Raw genomic sequence first — 18,834 nt, forward strand, 5'->3', positions numbered from 1 at the left:
TGACAGAGCAGGAGCTAGGGGGCGTGGCAGGGAGAGGCAGAGGGAGAAGCAGACTGACTCCCTGTCCAGCAGGGAGCCTGACATGGGGCTCAATCCCAGAATCCGGGGATCAGGACCCTAGGAGAAGGCGGGCACCTAATCGTCTGAGCCACCCAGACGTCCCTGTAAATTTTGGATTTCCAATTGGGTCAAATTGTGACACTATGTTGAATTAATTTGGGGTGGGAGGGAGGGTTCCATTCCTCCTTATTGTCAGTTTATTTATTCCTGGATTTACGTGGGGGGCGGGGGAGTGTCTTTTTACGCTGCTCATCTTTCTCTGTTTTTTCTTCCGGAGAGTCTCCAATCAGCATCATCAGGGTTGGAGCCTCTGTCATGGCAATAGCTGTATGGTTTCAAGTCTCTTGACTTAAGTCAGGGTGTGAATTGATACCTTCACTGTGCCACAGGGGTGCCGTGGATCTTTCCCCCATAACCCTGAGGATCCGGATCTTGTGCTAAACAGGTTTGGGCAGCGAGTGGTCAGTGAAAGAGCACAGGACCCACAGCCCAGACGCTGATGAAGCAAAACCATCTTCTGCTACAGCCTTTCTCTCCCGTGGACTGCTTCCCCTCCCTACTGTTCCTGCTCTGCAGATTGCCTCAGGATAGTTTTTCATTTCTAGCCACATAAAGTCATGAGTTTTGGGTTCTGTCTCCAATCACACATGGTGCACATGTTCTGGGTGTTTATGGGGAAAGGGAGCTGGGGGGTAGCGCCATGGCTGACTGTCCTCTTCCTGTGGGAATGCCAGTCCATCTCCCCAGTGTTGGAGTCCACAGCCAGGAAGACCATTTTGTCTGTGGCCGGAGTGGGAGCCTTAAGCCTCTCGATCACATCTAGAGTCCTTCGACAGGCTGGGAAGTAACAACACTAAGAGAAATGCAAGTGTGTGGCTGAGAGGGTTGCACTGGGAGAGAAGTGGAACACCAAACACCCCCCCCCCCACTTTTGTGTTTCTCATCAGCTCCTGGGCCCTGGGCTGCCATGGATGTGCACCTCAAAATTCTGAGGGCTCAGGAGGACACAGGGTAACAGGGAAAGGAGTGGTAGCTTGGGAGACAGGCAAGGCCACTCCCTTTGCCTGAACCACAGTGCTCATGAGGCAGCCACGGAGCCATTCTTATGTCTCCCTGGGGTCGTGGTCTCCTTCCTTTCCACCAACACCAGAGAGGGTCATCCCCAGGACTGTGCTTGGGGTGCGCTTTCCCCAACAGGATCTGCATGTCTGCCCCAGCACTGGCCCAGCTCCCAGTCGGTGGAACTCAAGCACACCAGTCAGCATGTGTGGTTGCGGACCTCAGCAGGGAGTCTTGGAGACCCATACAGGCCAGATGCAGGTCACATTCATGGCACCTCACGCCTAGATACAGTCAGTTCACATTGGTTCTCACCTTGTTGGCAAAGATGGGACATTAGTTTGGAAACGGATGGTGACTTCCATTTGAAAAACAGAACAGGAGCTAACACACAAGCTGGCCAGCGATGGCCAGTTCCCTCCCAGATAGTGCTTGTCACCTCTGAGGCTAGTTAGCTAACAAAGGAACAGTTCACGCTGTCCCCATGTCCTCAGTTAAGGTGGGCCACCTTGTTTGTGATGCCACTTGTTTTGTTCACCTTCTCCTCAGTTCCCTGGTGAGAGAGAGCTTCCTGTTGCAAACCTGTGGGGATCGCCTGACACCCGACGGCTGTGATTGACAGCAGTTCACTAGTCACATATGCTCACAGTTCAGGGGTAGGATCCCCCACACTGTGCAGGGCTGCACAGGGATTGCTCTTGGGAACACAGAGAATAAGCAGGGGCTTGGAAGGCAAGACTGTGTCCTAAAGGTGGAGGGGGGCTGCAAGTCCTGGTTCTGATGGGAGGGTATGAGTGGCTTGCTTGAAGAATTTAGTGGGCTTCTAGGGAACTGAATGCTGCTCCTCAAAAATCAACAGGCACCATGTCTGGTCCCTGTGGTGAGAAGGGTTTTTGTTTAGGAGACCTTACTTTGCATTTGGCCATTTGAGCCCCTCCTTGATTTTCCCAGGCATCAAGACAGCCCTTAGTATGGAATCTTAATTTCAGGCTTATGCCACAAGAGGGTATGAAAATCTAATTCTTCTTAGAACTAATAACGGAGTTTCACGGTGAAACAGTACACAGAATAAACACATACAGTAAGTTGTACTGCTATATACTAGATATGAACATGTGGGCACCACAATCAAACACACTCACAATGAGTAATAAAACTATACTTGGGGATAAATCTCACAAGGCATGTCCAGGAGTCACATGCTGAAAGGTATTTAGCACTGATAAAGGAAATCAAAGATACAAATACATGGAGAGATACACAATACTCGTGAATTGTAAGATTAAGCGTAGTAAAGATGTTAACTCTCTCCAGATTTTTTTTTTAAGATTTTATTTATTTATTTGACAGAGATAGAGACAGCCGGCGAGAGAGGGAACACAAGCAGGGGGAGTTGGAGAGGAAGAAGCAGGCTTGTAGCGGAGGAGCCTGATGTGGGGCTCGATCCCAGAACGCCGGGATCACGCCCTGAGCCGAAGGCAGACGCTTAACCGCTGTGCCACCCAGGCGCCCCTCTCTCCAGATTTATAGAGAGATTTAATGCAATTGCTGTAAAATCCAGTAAGGTTTTCTTTTTTTTTCCTTTTTTGTCGTGATAGATAAGATTATTCAAAAACGTAATGTGGAAAGACAAAGGAATTAGAGTAGTTTCAAAAACAATTTAATAAAAGAATCATAAAATGGGAACATACAGTGTACCAAGTTTCAAAACTTATTAGATACTTATAATTGGGAAGACAGTGTGTCATCTGCAGGGCACACACACAGATCAATAGAACAGAACAAAGAGCCCAGAAATCGTCCCCACAAATACATCCAACTGATTTTGAAAAAGGTGCTAAAGCAACTCAACTGAGGAAAGATAGCCTTTCAACGGACTGTAGGCATTTAAAGCTGTGATGAGCTCATAGGCCCCAGACTCAGAAAAGAGCACCAGCAGGGAAGGAAGATGGTAGTTTGAGGTCCTACCAGGTGCTGTTGGGAAAGGAGGGATCGTTTGTGCCCAGCTCAGGATGCAAGCTCCAAGCGCTGGGTGTCAGTTACTTTCATCATTCTGAGCCGAGATCCTCCTGATCCATCAATTCCACAGGCTCCTGGGATTGTCCCGTCAGCTCCCACACTGCAAACCGGGGTCACCCCTAACTGAGCATCCAGTGCTCCAGACTCCATTAGCCTTCCCATTAGCATCATTGTCAGCCTATATGAGGTGGCAAGATGGTTCTCAGTAACTCTGTAAGTACATCCTTCCAGTCCAGCAAAAAAGAGAGCTCTTCTAGCCTAGCCACTCCCTCCCGTTCGACCCTGGCATTCATTCTGATTGGACAAACCCACCACCACCCTCCCCAGCTCTAAAGTATGGTGAGGGTGTTTGTGTGTGTGACCGGCCAGGCCTTGGTAAGTTTCACCATGTTTCAGGCGAGGAGCCTCATCTAATCCACACGGATTGAAAGGAGGGTTTAGTTCTTCATCATTAACTCAGGCTGTTGTAGAAGAAAGAATGCTGGATAGACAGAACACCAAATGCCTACTTTAGCCTCTTGCGGAGAAGTTTCATGGTTAATGCCTGCTTTTTGCTCCAATATGAATGTCCACAGGGGTTTTACATTTCAGATTCTCTTTCCTTGACTTTGTCAGAGGATGCAGATGAGCTGGCAGTGAACGTTCTCTGACATTGTCTCATGACATAGTTGAGGACTACCCCAGTATAGTCTCCTCTTTGGAGGCATCGCACAGCCTGAGTGAGACGCCTGAACTAGCCAGTAACAAACTCCACTCCCGTGTCATAAAGGTCTAGCTCCTTCATCAGCAACTTCTAAAGGAGTTGGGCCTGCCTGCAGGAAGCCTTTGGCGTGGCCCTCAGTGAAAAACGGACCAGTGTCCTCTGAATCAGATTTTTTTTCTGCAGAACAGAGGTGTCCTTTGCTTAGAAAACGACAAGAGGCACATCAATATATCTGCCTCCACCTTCTTCCAATTACTCTCAGCCTCACCATCCACACCTATGGGATTGACACTTTATACTACTTGCCCTTCACACTTACTACTTACACCCATGGAATGTGTCCACTGCCAAGGTAGGAGACTGTGCTCATTCAGTGGTTTGCATTACCCTCTTGGCAGAGGACCACTCAACGAAAGTGGTGTATTTGATCTCACCACTCCCCCTGGCAAGCCTCCCTAAGCTCAACCTTCTCCACTGTCATTTCTACTTTGGGTATCAATGAGTTCTTGTCCCTCCATTAAATACTAAGTAAGCTTTTGATATCTGATCTTGCCCTAAGATATGTACCCTGACATTTTATTGTTAGTGTGTGGGTGTGTGTGTGTGTGTGTGTGAGTTCTTAAAGTTTGAGTAGCTCCATTCAGTGCTCCTGACAGAGAAATGGAACATACAAATGCACTTCTTTATTTTTCTAGGAAATGTTTTCTAAGAAGTCCAGTACAAAATATATATATAAGGAACGTCTTAAATATGCATGAAACACATGTGAACCACCCGAACGTGAGAAATGATTGAAGGGCCTATATAATCCTTCTCCTCCAGTGTTCTACCCTCCCCATTCCCTAAATGTCACAGATGTGGTGATTGTTTCCCCTCCCCTCATTCCTTTCTTCTTCTGTATAGTATTTTATCATTTATGTGCATTTACTCTAAACATTTGTTTTGCTTGGTTTGAACTTTTAAAAAATGTTCTATTCCCTTCTTTCACTGAATATTATGTTTCTTAACTTCAGCCATTGATGCTTGTAACTGGCAGCTCTAGTTCGCTTTCACTACTACATAGTTTCCTATTGGAGCAGTTTTCCGCACATTCCTTCCTCCACATTTGAAAGGCGATTATGTGCGCAAAGCCCTTACTTAGCACAACTCTTGGCGCAGAGTCAGCGCTCCATGAACATTTGTTCAGTGGTTGAGACTGAGCCCCGACTCAATGTAACACTAACACTTGTTTCCTCAGGCTGGATTCTCTGCGCCTCGCCCCAATGCTGAGGATCTTGCAGCTCTTCCCCCTCCTGTGAATGACAGAAAATGTTCTGGTGCTCTCCCCGTGCATCCATGACTACAATTCCCGGAATGCATTGCGGTGGCTCTTTACGTCCGTTTCCCTTTACGTCCCGCCCCCAGAGAGATTCTGCATTTAGTGGGCGGGGCTATATTTTTTTAATCCAATGAACCCTTCCTGAGGGGCGGAGAAATTGTCCAATCAGCGTCTGGGCAGAGTCGCCAATGAGCGGGAAGGTTGTCAGGGCAGCCGACGTATGCGGCGTCCCTAAGCCGCCTCAGCTGAGCGCGGTGGAACCAACCCCTCCTACCTTCTCCAAGGCTGGCTGGTTCCCCTGGCGCCTGCGGAACCCTCTTCCGTGTTCCCGGTGGGTGCAGCATCCCGGAACCTCCACGGACATGGCCAGTAGCCTGAGGACGCCCTCTTTCACCTCCTGTTCTTCCTCCTCGACAGACACAGACGACGACGACGGTGTGCGCGGCACTTGCAAAGATGCTTCTATGTGCAGAGGTGCCTGCGGAGCGCGGGGTCCCCGGGGGCGTCCCCGGGGGACTGGGGTTTGTGGGGGGGGAGGCGGGCCTGTGTCTCAGGAACACGCTTGTGCACTAGAAGGTAGCCGTCAAGTCGTGCGTCCCGGGTTTCACACGTGTGAAGTGCCCAGAGCGGGGCTTCATTCGTGGAGGTGATAATTACCTCACCTGTGCTGTGCGCCGGGCCTGGGGATGGCGTGAGTGGGACTCCGGCGCTGAACCAGGCAGACGGGGGCTTGGCCTTCTTGGGGCTAAAGTCTGTCTGCAAGACCGAGGAGAAGCAAATAAGTGCGGTGTTGATGGGGGAGGAGGAGTTCAGGTTCTCCCTCTTGAATAGGTTACTTTCCATTGGGGGTTGTCAGGATCCCCACTGCACCTGAGGTCGGGCCAGTCAAGGGGTGTGTGTGTGTGTGTGTGTGTGTGTGTGTGTGTGTGTAGGGGGGTCATGGTCTGCCTAGGAGCACGTAATATTGGTGTGCAGAGCCAGTACTTTTCAGAGGTCTTGCATGTTTGCCGCAAGAGTCTACATTCTTAGGGGTCTAGTGGGGCAGCGTTGTGAGCACAGATAAGTGTGACAAGTCGGAAAGCACGAGGCTGGAGTGTACTTCATTCATTGGTTCACTCAACAGAAATTGTTGAGAGTGTACTTTGTGGTTGACCCTTTCTTTTGGGTGGGTGGTGGGTATTCAGTGATGGGGAACACAGGATAAATAGGACTGGCATGGTGCATGATGTAGTTACCACCTGGCTGGAAAAGACAGGAAGCAAATAATTACCCATGATATACATAATTACCGCTTTGCTTTGAGTGCTGAGAAATACAGTGTGCATTAGAGGTTGTAATTTAGGCGATATCATATAAGCTGAGAACAGAAGGCTAAGAATAAACAGGGATGTGGGGGGGGGAGTGTTCCCTTAGAATAGGAGAGGAGTGTGAACTGTTAAAGGAAATGAGAGAATGTCCTTGAAGCTGGGGCCATGTAGGGACTGTAGGTTGGGGAAAGCCAATGTTTGGGGTTAAGACTTGCACTTTTTGTAGGTTCTTGGACACTAAGCGTAGTGATTGAAACATGGAGTCCAGAGCCAAGCTGATCCTAGCTCTGCCACTTATGAGCTGTGTTACTAAACCACTCTGCATCTCAGTTTCCTGATTTGAGAAATGGGGATGATGATAATCCCTCTTCACACATGACTGTGAAGATTAAATGATAGTTAACATTAATAAAACACTTAGAGCCATGTCTGGCATGTAGTAGGTGTTAGTGGTGGTTGATTCAAGAAATAGATGAATACATATCTAAGTATTGAAGACTTGGAGGCAGTGTGTGGTGAAATTTGTGAAGGCTAATGGCTTCCACCCAACTTCATTTCTTCTCCAGCATTCAGGTGCTGTTGACCACGTGTGTCACACTGTTGAATTAGAAATAATTTTTCTCATATTGACTGTTATTTGCTAAGAGAATCTGAAGTGCCATCGATGTGATCAGAGAGAGAGAATACTTTTCAGTACGATGTTACAATTAGGTTTATTTAAAATTTATTGGTACTATTGATTATTTAATATTTGTTGGTAACTGTTTTTGCAAAGTTGCTTACTTAAAAAAAAGTAAATTGACCGTAGAGTAATTCAGACACAGAATAAGGACAGAGAAGTAGTATAACTAGAGCTTGCCTTTTCTTGACTCTCCATGGGATAGTTTTGATAATTTCTCTGTTCTTCTCTTAGATTCCAGTGCCCCCCTGTGTCTGCAGACATCTCAACATTGTAAGGGAAGTTTGGGTTTGGAATTGCAGAGACTCTAGGCAGTTGTACCCAGCCCAGAGGGCAGATCAGCAGAGCCTGTGGGGCTTTTTAAAGAAAACACAAATGCTTAGGTCCTCCTCTAGACTGACTGAGTCAGAATCTTCTGGGATAGGCCTCAGGCTCTAAAGACCAGGCATGTGTGCCATCGGGATGCAATCCTTCAAGGTTTTTTTTTTTTTTTTTTTTGCACTGGGCTTTCCTTCATCGGAACAACATGCACCATGATTGGGAGATTACATAAATTAATGTTTGAGGACATTTTCCAGGGCTCTGTCCTTCAAGTTTTGTGATCTGCATCTTCACTGTAGTGTGTTAAACCCTTAAGCCTTGTCAGAAAGTCATGTTATTAATAACGTAGGGATTCCTTGCATTACCTGGGGAAATCACTTTCTGCCTCAGTCCATTCTTTGGAATGGGGATTAGAATGGTAACCCACCTTTGGGATGTAAGGATGAAATGAGAAATAGGTCCAAGGCAGTTAGTACAGGATCCGGCACAGAGTGAAGCCTTCCATAAATTATTATTACTACTTCTGATTTCCCTCCACTATTTATTTATTTTACGGATTTTATTTATTCATTTATTTTAGAGAGAGAGCGTGCATGGGCGGGGGCAGAAGAGGATGGAAGGGGGGGGGAAGATCTTGAGCAGAATCCCCACTGAGTGTGGAACCCAACTTGGGGCTCAATCTCAGGACTTTCAGATGATGACCTGAGCCGAAATCAGAAGTTGGACACTGAACCGACTGGGCCACCTAGGCACCTCTTGATTTCCCTCTGTTCTGAATATTATTTGGTTGCAGTTATGGAGTCCTAGTTATGTCCTAGCTGTGGGTCAGGCTGGTGCCTGCCGCCCTAGGTTACAGTCATAAAACCCTTAAAAAATAACGTTAAGAAAGCCAGTTGGCCTCCCAGGACACCTAGGAGTCCCTCTAAAACAGGGAACCATCCTTTCCTACTGTGACAGTGGTCAGCATCCTCCAGAAAGGCCACTGGAAGCACACCTGTCCTTAAACACAGTGGGTTCGTTACTCATCCTGAGGCAAAACCCACATCATGGGGAACTGTGGGGCTGGTGAATAAGAAAGAGGGTGTTAGAAAGAACTTACAGGATTTGGACTTTGGGTGGATGTTTTGGGGAGTGTTCAAAGAAGCAGGTGTGCTTCAAAGAAGCACACAAAGCTGTGCTCTAGACTGCGTGCCGACTGGAGGTGAGACAGTTCTGGGATTGGGTAGCTCCATCAGTCTTTTCTAGAAGGAGGTATGAGTAGTGTGACAACTGGTGTCGTTCAGGAGGAAGGCACTTGCTGGTATCAGCTGGGAGAGAGGAATGATTGGTATTTTCTACCTGGCATGACAACCTGGTTTTTGTCTGTTTGGACAAGAGGAAGTGGTCCTTTTTTGTCTCCCTTCATCACCTTGGCTATGTCACGTTGTGCTGCTATTCTGCGAGATGGTTTGTGTCCAACAGGAGAACCACATGGCCTCCCTGTGAGCCCCAGGCCCGCTTCTACCAGCAGTGCAGCCTGGCTCAAGGTGCCAGGCGACCTCCTCGATGTCACCGCTGCTTTTCCTTCCTTCACAGTAGAGGAGGGAAGTCTTCAAAAGGCAAATAGGTGTTTGCCAGGTAGAAGAAACTAGCCTGGACATTGAAGCACAGGGCTGTGTCAGGGGCACAAGACACTGGGTCGAGGAGTGAGTAGCAACAAGAATTCTGGAGAAGTTGTCAGATAACGAAATGCAGGAGGTAGAAGGGTTTCAAGTGGGGGAGCTGACATGCTCTGCGTTTGCTTTAGACGGATCCCCGGCAGCCTTGCGGGAGATGCATTGGTGACCAAGGGAAAGTCAAGGGAAAGTCTGTTCCCCTTTCCTTTTCTGGCTCAGGGCCCTTCTCCTACCTGCTCTGTTGCAACAAGTCCTTCACGTCCAGCTCCCTGTCCCATCCACGTGCTCCTGCTCTGGCCAGGGTGATTCTTTTGGAATCCCAGATCTTCTGTTACGTGTTCCTGGAAACCTTTTGATTCCCCATGAGCCGCAAGGTGAGAATCTGCACTGTGTGGCATGACTCACTTTGCTTTTCATGATCTTCTCACGGAACCCTGGGTCTCCCGCTGCCAACTGGAAATCTGCATTCCAATGTCTCATAATTATCTCAAACCCATTCTTTCCAAAAGTGTGCTTGAGATCCCCTTCCTGTATTTTCCTCATTGCCACTGCTACTCCCCAACTCCGTGAATGGGGCCACTGTGTCCTTCAGCTCCCACGTGCAAAAGGGAGGAGTCATCTTGGAACTCTGCTTTGACTTCCTCACCCCCTTATGCGATCATTCACCCAGACCTGTGACTTTATCTGCTAAAATATTTCTGGAATTTTGGGGCGCCTGGGTGGTGCAGTCGTTAAGCGTCTGCCTTCGGCTCAGGGTGTGATCCCAGAGTCCTGGGATCGAGCCCCACATCGGGCTCCCTGCTCTGCTGGGAGCCTTCTTCTTCCTCTCCCACTCCCCTGCTTGTGTTCCCTCTCTTCACTGGCTGTCTGTCTCTCTGTCAAATAAATAAAGTAAAATAAAATCTTTAAAAAAAATATTTCTGGAATCTACGTCCTTTTCTCCACCTCTGCTTCTTCCCTCTCAGTCCAAGTTACAGTCGTTTGTGGTCTGAGCCATGCTGCTAGTCTGCTCGCTGAGCTTCCAGGTGCTCCTGCCTCCCCCAAATCCCTGTCTCCCCCTGAAGCCAGAGGTTTGTGGAAGGCCCGTTCGATCATGTCACTGCCTAGTTTCCTGGCTTCTTGTTGCTGTTTGAGATAGACCCAGATGTTCCTTCTGTGTCTGCAAGGCTGCTCCGTCCTCCTTCTCCCGTCTTGCTTCCCCCTCGCCTTCCCTGCCCTACCCGATCTGGTCAGTCCTTCCAGTGTGCCCGCCGGCCTTGGGGCGGCTCGGCTGCTCCCGCTGCCCAAGATGCTTTTACCCCCACCCCCCTTGCCTCATGAGCTCTCATCTTCCCTTAGATGAATGCAGTCACTCCACAGTCTTTACTGAATGCCTGCTCAGTTGCCGGAGGCTCGGTTCTCATGTGGTTCCAGATGTGACCCAGACAGACCATGGTGGAGCTGTTAGCGAGCCTTTCTTCCAGAGAGAGAAGCGCCAGGGAACACAGAGGCAAGCAGTCCGGCGTGTCAGGGGTGCTGGATGCTGTAGGAGGGCTGGAAGGCTTTATCATCTGAGCTGGGATGGCCGGAGAAGCACCCTGAGGACAGCGTTGGGGAAAGCCTTGCAGGAGGTGAGGGAGTGAGCCCTGTGCGTGTCTGTGGGAACAGTGTCCCAGGCAGAGAAGGGGGAGTAGGAAGGCCTCCGTGGAGAGAGCTGGGCTGACTTGTTCCAGGAACGACGAGGCCAGAGTGAGGGAGAAGGAGGAGATAGCAGATGGGGTCTTAGGGACCTGGGGTGGTGGCCACTGGGGGATTTTGAAGTGAAGAGTGAGGTGACCTGACTTGGGTTTTATGGGATCACTTCAGCTTCTCTGTTGAGAACAGTGAGGGTGGAAGCAGGGAGATCAATTAGTCGGCTACTGGAATATTCCAAGACATGATGCTGCCGGCTTGGATCAGGATGGTAGGGGTGGAAGTGATGAACACAGACCAGGTTCTGGGTACATGTTGAAGAAAAAGCTGATGGGATGTGCTGACAGATTGGATGTGGGTGAGGCCGATGAGTGAAAGAAGGTCCCCAGCCTTCTGGCTCATGTTGGATGCGGCTCCCTCCAGCGGCCCCTGACACCTGCAGACAAGGTCCAGCCCATTATCTGTTCTCTATGTATCTTCTTCGTGGCAGTCAGCCCCATCGCAATGGAGACATCTTGTGTAATGTTTGTCTCCCCCGTGAGAATCATGGTGCCAAGAGGGACCGTGTGTGTCTCAGGGCCACGTGCCTTGTAGACCCCTAGGAAGTATTCCTCAGCCAGCAGAGTGACGAGGAACTGAATGTAGATGCTCAAGGTTCTATTTCCTGATGAGGACTCAAAATTGCCATGTTCTGTTTCCCTGGTTTTGAGTGGTCTGTGTGTTTTAGAAAGCAGGCCAGGGGCTGGAAGACTGAGATTCTATTGTGAGAATTCCAGAAGTTAACCTGATTTCAACTGCATCAAAAAAAGTCACTCTTGAGGTGCAAGTGGGTCAGAGGATCACCTCTTGGGAGAGGTAGCATTTTCTGGAAGGCTTAGCTAGGCCTTTCCAGCTCACTGATGGCATCTTCCTGGCTCTGCCCAGAGAGCAGGGTTGAACTTTTGATCTGAAATATTCTGATGGTGGGGATTGGTGCTTTCCCTCCCCAGAGAAGACATGTCAGTTTAGAATGAAAATATTCTGGTGAGGACAAATTGGCAGCCAAACGTGCTCATCGGGAAAGTCAAATAAATCATGGATTTTCTGGGTTTTTTGTCCCCTCACCCCATTTTTCCCATAAGGAACAAATTAAATTTTGGCAAGTATTTGTGAAAAACAGTGGTCTGAGATCTAGAATACTAATTTTTTTTCTTTTAATGGTTAAGTTTTTTTTTTTTTTTTTAAGATTTAATGTTTAAGTAATCTCTACACACAGCATGGGGCTGGAAATCACAATTTTTTTTTTAAAGATTTTATTTATTTATTTGACAGATAGCCAGCGAGAGAGGGAACACAAGCAGGGGGAGTGGGAGAGGAAGAAGCAGGCTTCCAGAGGAAGAGCCTGATGTGGGGCTCGATCCCACAAGGGAGGGATCAGGCCCTGAGCCGAAGGCAGACGCTTAAGGACTGAGCCACCCAGGCGCCCCTGGAAATCACAATCCTGTCAAGAGTCACATGCTCTCCTGACTGAGCCAACCTGGCCCTCCTTAAGGATTAACTTTTTAAATGACAAAAGTAAATACATTTCTCCCACTCAGCCTAATTTGAATATACTGTGCATACAGTGTTTTTTGTGTTTTTTAATGGCTGAATTGTATTCCACAGTGTGGTTGTACTTTACGTGATGATTCTTCTGTTTGTCATTTGGGTGGCTATGATTTTGCTATTAAGATCGGGCTGTGATGAACATATTTTTGCATGTGTGTTTGAGTTTTCCAGTGAGATGGATTTCAGGGTAAGAGCTTCTGCAAAATGATCCTCAAGAGTGATTATGTCAGTTTCTGTTTTGACCTATGGTAAATAAGATGCTAATCACAGAGTATTTCTCAGTCTCTTAAATTTTTTGTCAACATGCGGGGGTGGGGGGGAAGATAATGCCTGTTTTAAATTTTTATATATATATATATATATATATATATATATATTTCTGTTTTATATTTAAATCTAAATATATATTTATTATATATACATATTTATTTTGTATATGTGTTTAAATTTATATATATAAATATATATTTATACATATACAAATATATATTTTAAAGAGTTACTTGTTCACGAGTGAACACAGGGGAGGGCCAGAGGGAGAGGGAGAGAGACAATCTCAAGCAGATTCCACACTGAGCACAGAACCTGACTGGGGCTGGATCCCACAATCCCGAGATCATGACCTGAGTCAAAATCAAGAGTCAGATGCTTAACCGATTGAGCCACCCAAGTGCCCCTTAAATTTATATTTTTATAATCAGTAGTAAGACTGAGCATTTTTAGTTGGTCACTGTCAGTGATACTTTTTTCACATGAGCCTTCTCTCCTTATCATTTTCCTACTGGGTTGTTGTCTTTTTGTTTGGGTATTTATATTTTTATTATTGATTTGTAAGAACTTTTTATATGTAGGATAGTAGTCCTTTGCCTCTGTATTTGTTGCAGTATTTTCTCTCAAACTGTTGCCTTTCAGTTTAGCTTGTACCATACATTTCATGATACGTTTCATTCTGAATCTTTATGGTGCCAAATCTCACAGTCTAACTTTATGGCTTGTGGCTTTGGATAATGCTTTAAAAGACCATTTTCAATCACTACATTTTCTTTTAGCACTTTTATGGTTTGGGCTCCTACTGCTTAGACCATTCATCTATTTTTATTATTCTGTATGTTATAAGGTAGCAGTTTTGGTCCCTACAACATCTAGTGATGGTCTATATCCCCCATGGATTTGAAACATCACTTAGATACTAAATTGTTATATATATTTTAACACAGCCATGTGTCTGTCTTCTTCACTTCCAGTTGGAATTTGTTTTTTTCATTTTGATGCATGAACATTTTGACTTGCAAAGTTACTTAGTTGTGAATTGATTGAGAGCTCCCACAGCTTGCTTCTCAGAGTAAGAATAGGTTTGTACTAGGGAATAACACCCTTTTCTTAGTTCATTTGAGCAGCTATACTGCAGGAAGGAAGAAAAGAAAGGGACACTGACCAAAGGTATGTGTGTAAGTCTGTGAAAGCAATAGCTTTTCAGGAAGCCTGTGGTGTAGACTTCAACATACATGTCATTGGCCAGAACTAAGCATGTGGCCCTACCTCTAGGTGCAGGAACGTGTGAGAGGGGAGAATTTCTCACAGGGCAGATTGATACCTTGAACAAAATTGGGGTCCTCTTAGTAAGGAAGAAGGGGTAGGTGGATATTGAAAGGGGAATTTGGAGGGTCAGCTACATCTCTCTTGGCTCTTTTTTTTTTTTTTTTTCCTTTATAATTTCCCTAGGTCGGGGTGCCTGGGTGGTTCAGTCGGATTGAATGGCTTAATCTCAGGGTTTGAGTTCAAGCCCCACGTTGGTCTCCATGCTGGGTGTGTAGCCTATTAAAAAAAAAGAGAGAAAAGAAAAAGAAAAAAATTACCTCAAGTATTCTTAAGAGACAGAGGTGAAAGGGAAGAAAGCAAATGGAGGTGGGAGGGCAAGGGAGAAAAGGAGATAATTTGTAAAATGAAATGCTCAGGTCTTATTATTCAGTTTGATGAGCATTTTAAGAAATGTATACAGTTGACTCTTGAACAACATGGGTTTGAATTGCATGGGTCCACTTCTATGCAGATTTTTTGATAAATATAGTACAGTACTGTAAACATATTTTCTTTATGATTTTCACAATATTTTCTTTAGTGTAGTTTGTTGAAGGAATACAATATATAATACATCTAACATACAAAATATATGTGAATGGACTGTTTATGTTATCAGTAAGGCTTCTGGTCAACAGTAGGCAATTAGTAGTGAAGTTTTTGGGGAGTTGAAAGTTAAATGAAAATTTTGGACTGCACAGGTGTCAGCACCCTTAACCCCTGTGTTGTTCAAGTGTCAACTGTATATCTGTGCCCCACCACCAAAAACAAATATGAACTGTATATGAAACTCCAGAAGTTTCCTTTGTATCTCTTTCTAGTTAGGCTCTTTACCTCCACTGGTCATTTTCTGATTTCAGAATCTGTGGTAGATTAGATTTGCCTTATCTTGTAGGTCGTGTAAATGGAATTGAATGGTATGTATTCTTTTGTCTTCTTCCACTCAGTGTGTTCTTTGAGATTTATCCATGTTGTGTTCACTTATCAAAGATAAACAAAGCCAGATCCTAGTTTAAGTGGTGAGGACAGATTTTAATCAGCAATAACTCCTGCAGTCAGGAAAAGAGTCCAGCATGAATTCAACTCAAACTCAGTTTGTACAGAGGGCATTTTAAAGAGAGAATGAGGGAGTAAGGCCAGGTATGAATAAAGTCAGAGAAGTAAAAGATTACAAAAAGTGAGAAAGGCGTTGTTCCATGTGAAACCACCTGCATTTACTCACTGGGAGACAGGAGCCAGACTTTTCAGTGTTGGCTGAGCAAACAGTAGATGCCTTGAGTTTTCTCAGTCATGGACTAAGGGGGACTGGCGTTGTCCTAGGGCTGGGGTCTTGAGCTGTTAGAAACTATGTTAGTGTTTGGCCCAGTCTGCATATGATAAGCCAAGGTTGAGGCCTTGTCGAGAAGGGGGTTCAGAGGAATCTGGCTAGAGTTTGGTCAAGGAGAGAGTCTTTGTCAGTGTAAAATAGTTTGTTCCTTTGTATGTAGTGTGCCTATACCACAATTTGTTCATCTGTTCAACTGATGATTAGACATTTTGTTGTTTCCAATAATTTGGTCATTATGAATAGGCTATAATAAACATTCTTATAGAAGTCTTAGATTTCTCTCAAAATTGCTTCATGGGATTGCTTAGTCACAGGGTGGGGATATATTGAACTGCTAGACTAATTTCCAGAGTGGTTTATCAGTTTACACTTCCCACCAGCAATATAGTAACACCCCAGTTGCTCAGCATCCTCGTTGACATTCTGTGCTGTCAGTGAGGGTGAGATAGCATCTCATTATGGTTTCACATTACATTTCCCTGGTGACAAATGATCTTAGGCACCTTTTTGTGTGTTTATTGGGCATTCGTACATCTTTTGTGAACTGTCAGTTCAAGTCTTTTGCCCATTTTTGCTGTTCCTGTTGTTTTTGGTTTTGACTTATTGGAATTTATGATATATTCTGAATAGGAATTCTTTGTCACGTAGATGTATTGTAAATATACATGTATAAGAAAATGAAAATTTAAAATATTTACAGTAGCATCAAAAAATGTAAAGTGGGGGTGCCTGGGTGGCACAGCGGTTAAGCGTCTGCCTTCGGCTCGGGGCGTGATCCCGGCGTCTGGGATCGAGCCCCACATCAGGCTCCTCCGCTATGAGCCTGCTTCTTCCTCTCCCACTCCCCCTGCTTGTGTTCCCTCTCTCGCTAGCTGTCTCTGTCTCTGTCGAATAAATAAATAAAATCTTTAAAAAAAAATGTAAAGTTTTTGGGGTGACTGGGTGGCTCAGTCGATGAATCATGTGACTTTTGATCTCAGCTCAGGTCTTGAACTCAGGGTTGTGAGTTCAAGGCCTGCATTGGTCTCCATGCTGGGTGTGGAACCTACTTAGAAAACGAAAACAACAGCAGAAAACCAAACTGGCTAGGAATAAGTCTCAAGAAAGACATGAAACACCTTTACACAGAAAAAATAAAACATTGTTGGGAAGAATTCAAGAAGACTGAAATAAATGGGAGATATGCTTTGTTTATGCATCGGAAGATTTGCTGTCATCAGGATTTCTGTTCTCCACCACTTGATTCATGCAAACAATGCAATCCCAGTCAAACTTGTAGCCATCTTTTTTAGAAGAAATGACCAGATTGATTCTAAAATGTATATGGAAAGGCAAAGGGTCTGGAATAGCCAAAATAGTCTTCAAAAGAACACAGTTGAAGAATGCTTATTCCTGCTGAATTTTAAGACTTATAGCAAAGCCACAGTAATCAAAGTCTTCGGCATAAAGATAGATCAATGAACAGAATAGAGAGTCCAAAAATAGACCAAACACAAGTACTGTTGATTGATTTTTGCCCAGAGTGTCAAGTCAGTTCAGTGAGGGAAAGGAAGTCTTTTTAATGAATTATTCTGTTTGAACTGGATATTCAGGTGGAAAGAAAATGGAGCTTGACCCGTACCTTGTTCTGACACACACACATTAATTTGGAATGGATCCTAAACCTAAATATAAAAGCTGAACCAGGGGGCGCCTGGGTGGCTCAGTCACTTGAGTCCAACTCTTGATTTTGGCTCAGGTCATGATCTCAGGGTCATGAGATCAAGCCCCGTGTCGAATCAAGCCCTGTGTCAGCCTCCACGCTCAGTGAGGAGTCTGCTTGAGATTCTTTACTTTTGGCCCTTCCCCTGTGCACACTCTCTCTATCAAATAAATCTTGAAAAACAGAAAAGCTAGAACCATAAAACTTTTGTATGAAAACATGGGAGAGTATCTTGATGACCTTGGGGTAGGCAAATGTTTTGTATACAGAACATAAAAAGCACTAATTACAAAGGAAAAATAGATACACTAAGAACATGAGCAGGCAAGACAGGCTGGGAGAAAATATTCAGAATACATGTTCTTAAGTGTTTTATTTTTTCCAGAAGTATGTTAGCATTATTCAGGTCCATGGTATCCTATTATTCTATTCTGTATTAACTGTTTTTTTTTATTGTTTGTTTGTTTAAGTCAGGTATGAGACATTGTACCGCGGAACTTTCTGATTGACTTCTCCTTATTTCACCCTCTTGTGAATGTTGGTTCATTTTCCATTAACGTCTTGCCCACTATTCAGGGACTCCTTACAACAGAGAGAGTAGATTTTATATCCTGTTAATCCTTGTGAAGTAATTGGCTGTTAGATGAAGCCAGAAGGCAATCCCAGTAGCTTCCATTGGGAGGAAACGTTAGCCTATGAGTCTTAGTTAATTGAGGCACAGCGTTGTTTTTTCTTTTCAATATTTTATTTATTTATTTATTTATTTATTTATTTATTTGAGAGAGACACAGAGACAGAAAGACAGAGTGGGCGGGAAGGAGAGAGGGAGAGGGACAAGCAGAGTCTGCACTGAGCTTGGAGCCTGAACACTGAGATCATGACCTGAGCTGAAATCAAGAGTCGGACACTCAATTGACTGAGCCATCCAGGCGCCCGTTTTGTTTTTTTTCTTAATTTTTTTTTATTATGTTATGTTAGTCACCATACAGTACATCCCTGGTTTCTGATGTAAAGTTCGATGATTCATTAGTTGCGTATAACACCCAGTGCACCATGCTATACGTGCCCTCCTTACTACCCATCACCAGTCTATCCCATTCCCCCACCCCCTCCCCTCTGAAGCCCTCAGTTTGTTTCTCATAGTCCATAGTCTCTCATGCTTGATTCCCCCTTCTGATTACCCCTCTTTTTTTATCCCTTTCTTCCCCTACCGATCTTCCTAGTTCTTCTATTCCATAGATGAGAGAAATCATGATAATTGTCTTTCTCTGCTTGACTTATTTCACTTAGCATTATCTCCTCCAGTGCCGTCCATGTTGCAGCAAATGTTGAGAACTCGTTCTTTCTGATAGCTGAGTAATATTCCATTGTATATATGGACCACAACTTCTTAATCCAGTCATCTGTTGAAGGACATCTCGGTTCCTTCCATGATTTAGCTATTGTGGACAATGTTGCTGTGAACATTGGGGTGCATATGGCCCTTCTCTTCACTACTTCTGTATCTTTGTGGTAAATACCCAGTAGTGCAATGGCTGGGTCATAGGGTAGCTCAATTTTTAACTTTCTAAGGGACCTCCACACTGTTTTCCAGAGTGGCTGTACCAACTTGCATTCCCACCAGCAATGTAGGAGGGATCCCCTTTCTCCACATCCTCTCCAGCAATTGTTGTTTCTTGCCTTGTCAATTTTTGCTATTCTCACTGGCATAAGGTGGTATCTTAGTGTGGTTTTGATTTGAATTTCCCTGATGGCTAATGATTTTGAACATTTTTTCATGTGTCTGTTAGCCATTTGTATGTCATCATTGGAAAAGTGTCTGTTCATATCTTCTGCCCATTTTGTGAT

General features: G+C 45.2%; 1 protein-coding gene across 10 annotated transcripts in view; it reads left to right on the plus strand.

Moving 5' to 3' along the window:
• The first annotated feature begins 257 nt into the window (after nt 1-257).
• Nucleotides 258-18,834, plus strand: part of LOC125282344 (thyroid receptor-interacting protein 11-like) — a 50,730-nt gene continuing 32,153 nt past the window's right edge. For 9 of the 10 annotated variants that reach the window (XM_057312127.1, XM_057312125.1, XM_057312126.1 and 6 more), the window contains exon 1: nt 4,912-5,633. The gene's annotated coding sequence lies outside the window, so the exon portion shown is untranslated. Of the gene's footprint in view, nt 5,634-18,834 lie in introns of all 10 variants that reach the window. The other variant, XR_008959175.1, reaches the window with a different exon arrangement.

Source organism: Ursus arctos, unplaced genomic scaffold (genome assembly GCF_023065955.2).
Source record: "Ursus arctos isolate Adak ecotype North America unplaced genomic scaffold, UrsArc2.0 scaffold_143, whole genome shotgun sequence".
In the NCBI taxonomy this organism is placed as follows: Eukaryota; Metazoa; Chordata; class Mammalia; order Carnivora; family Ursidae; genus Ursus; species Ursus arctos.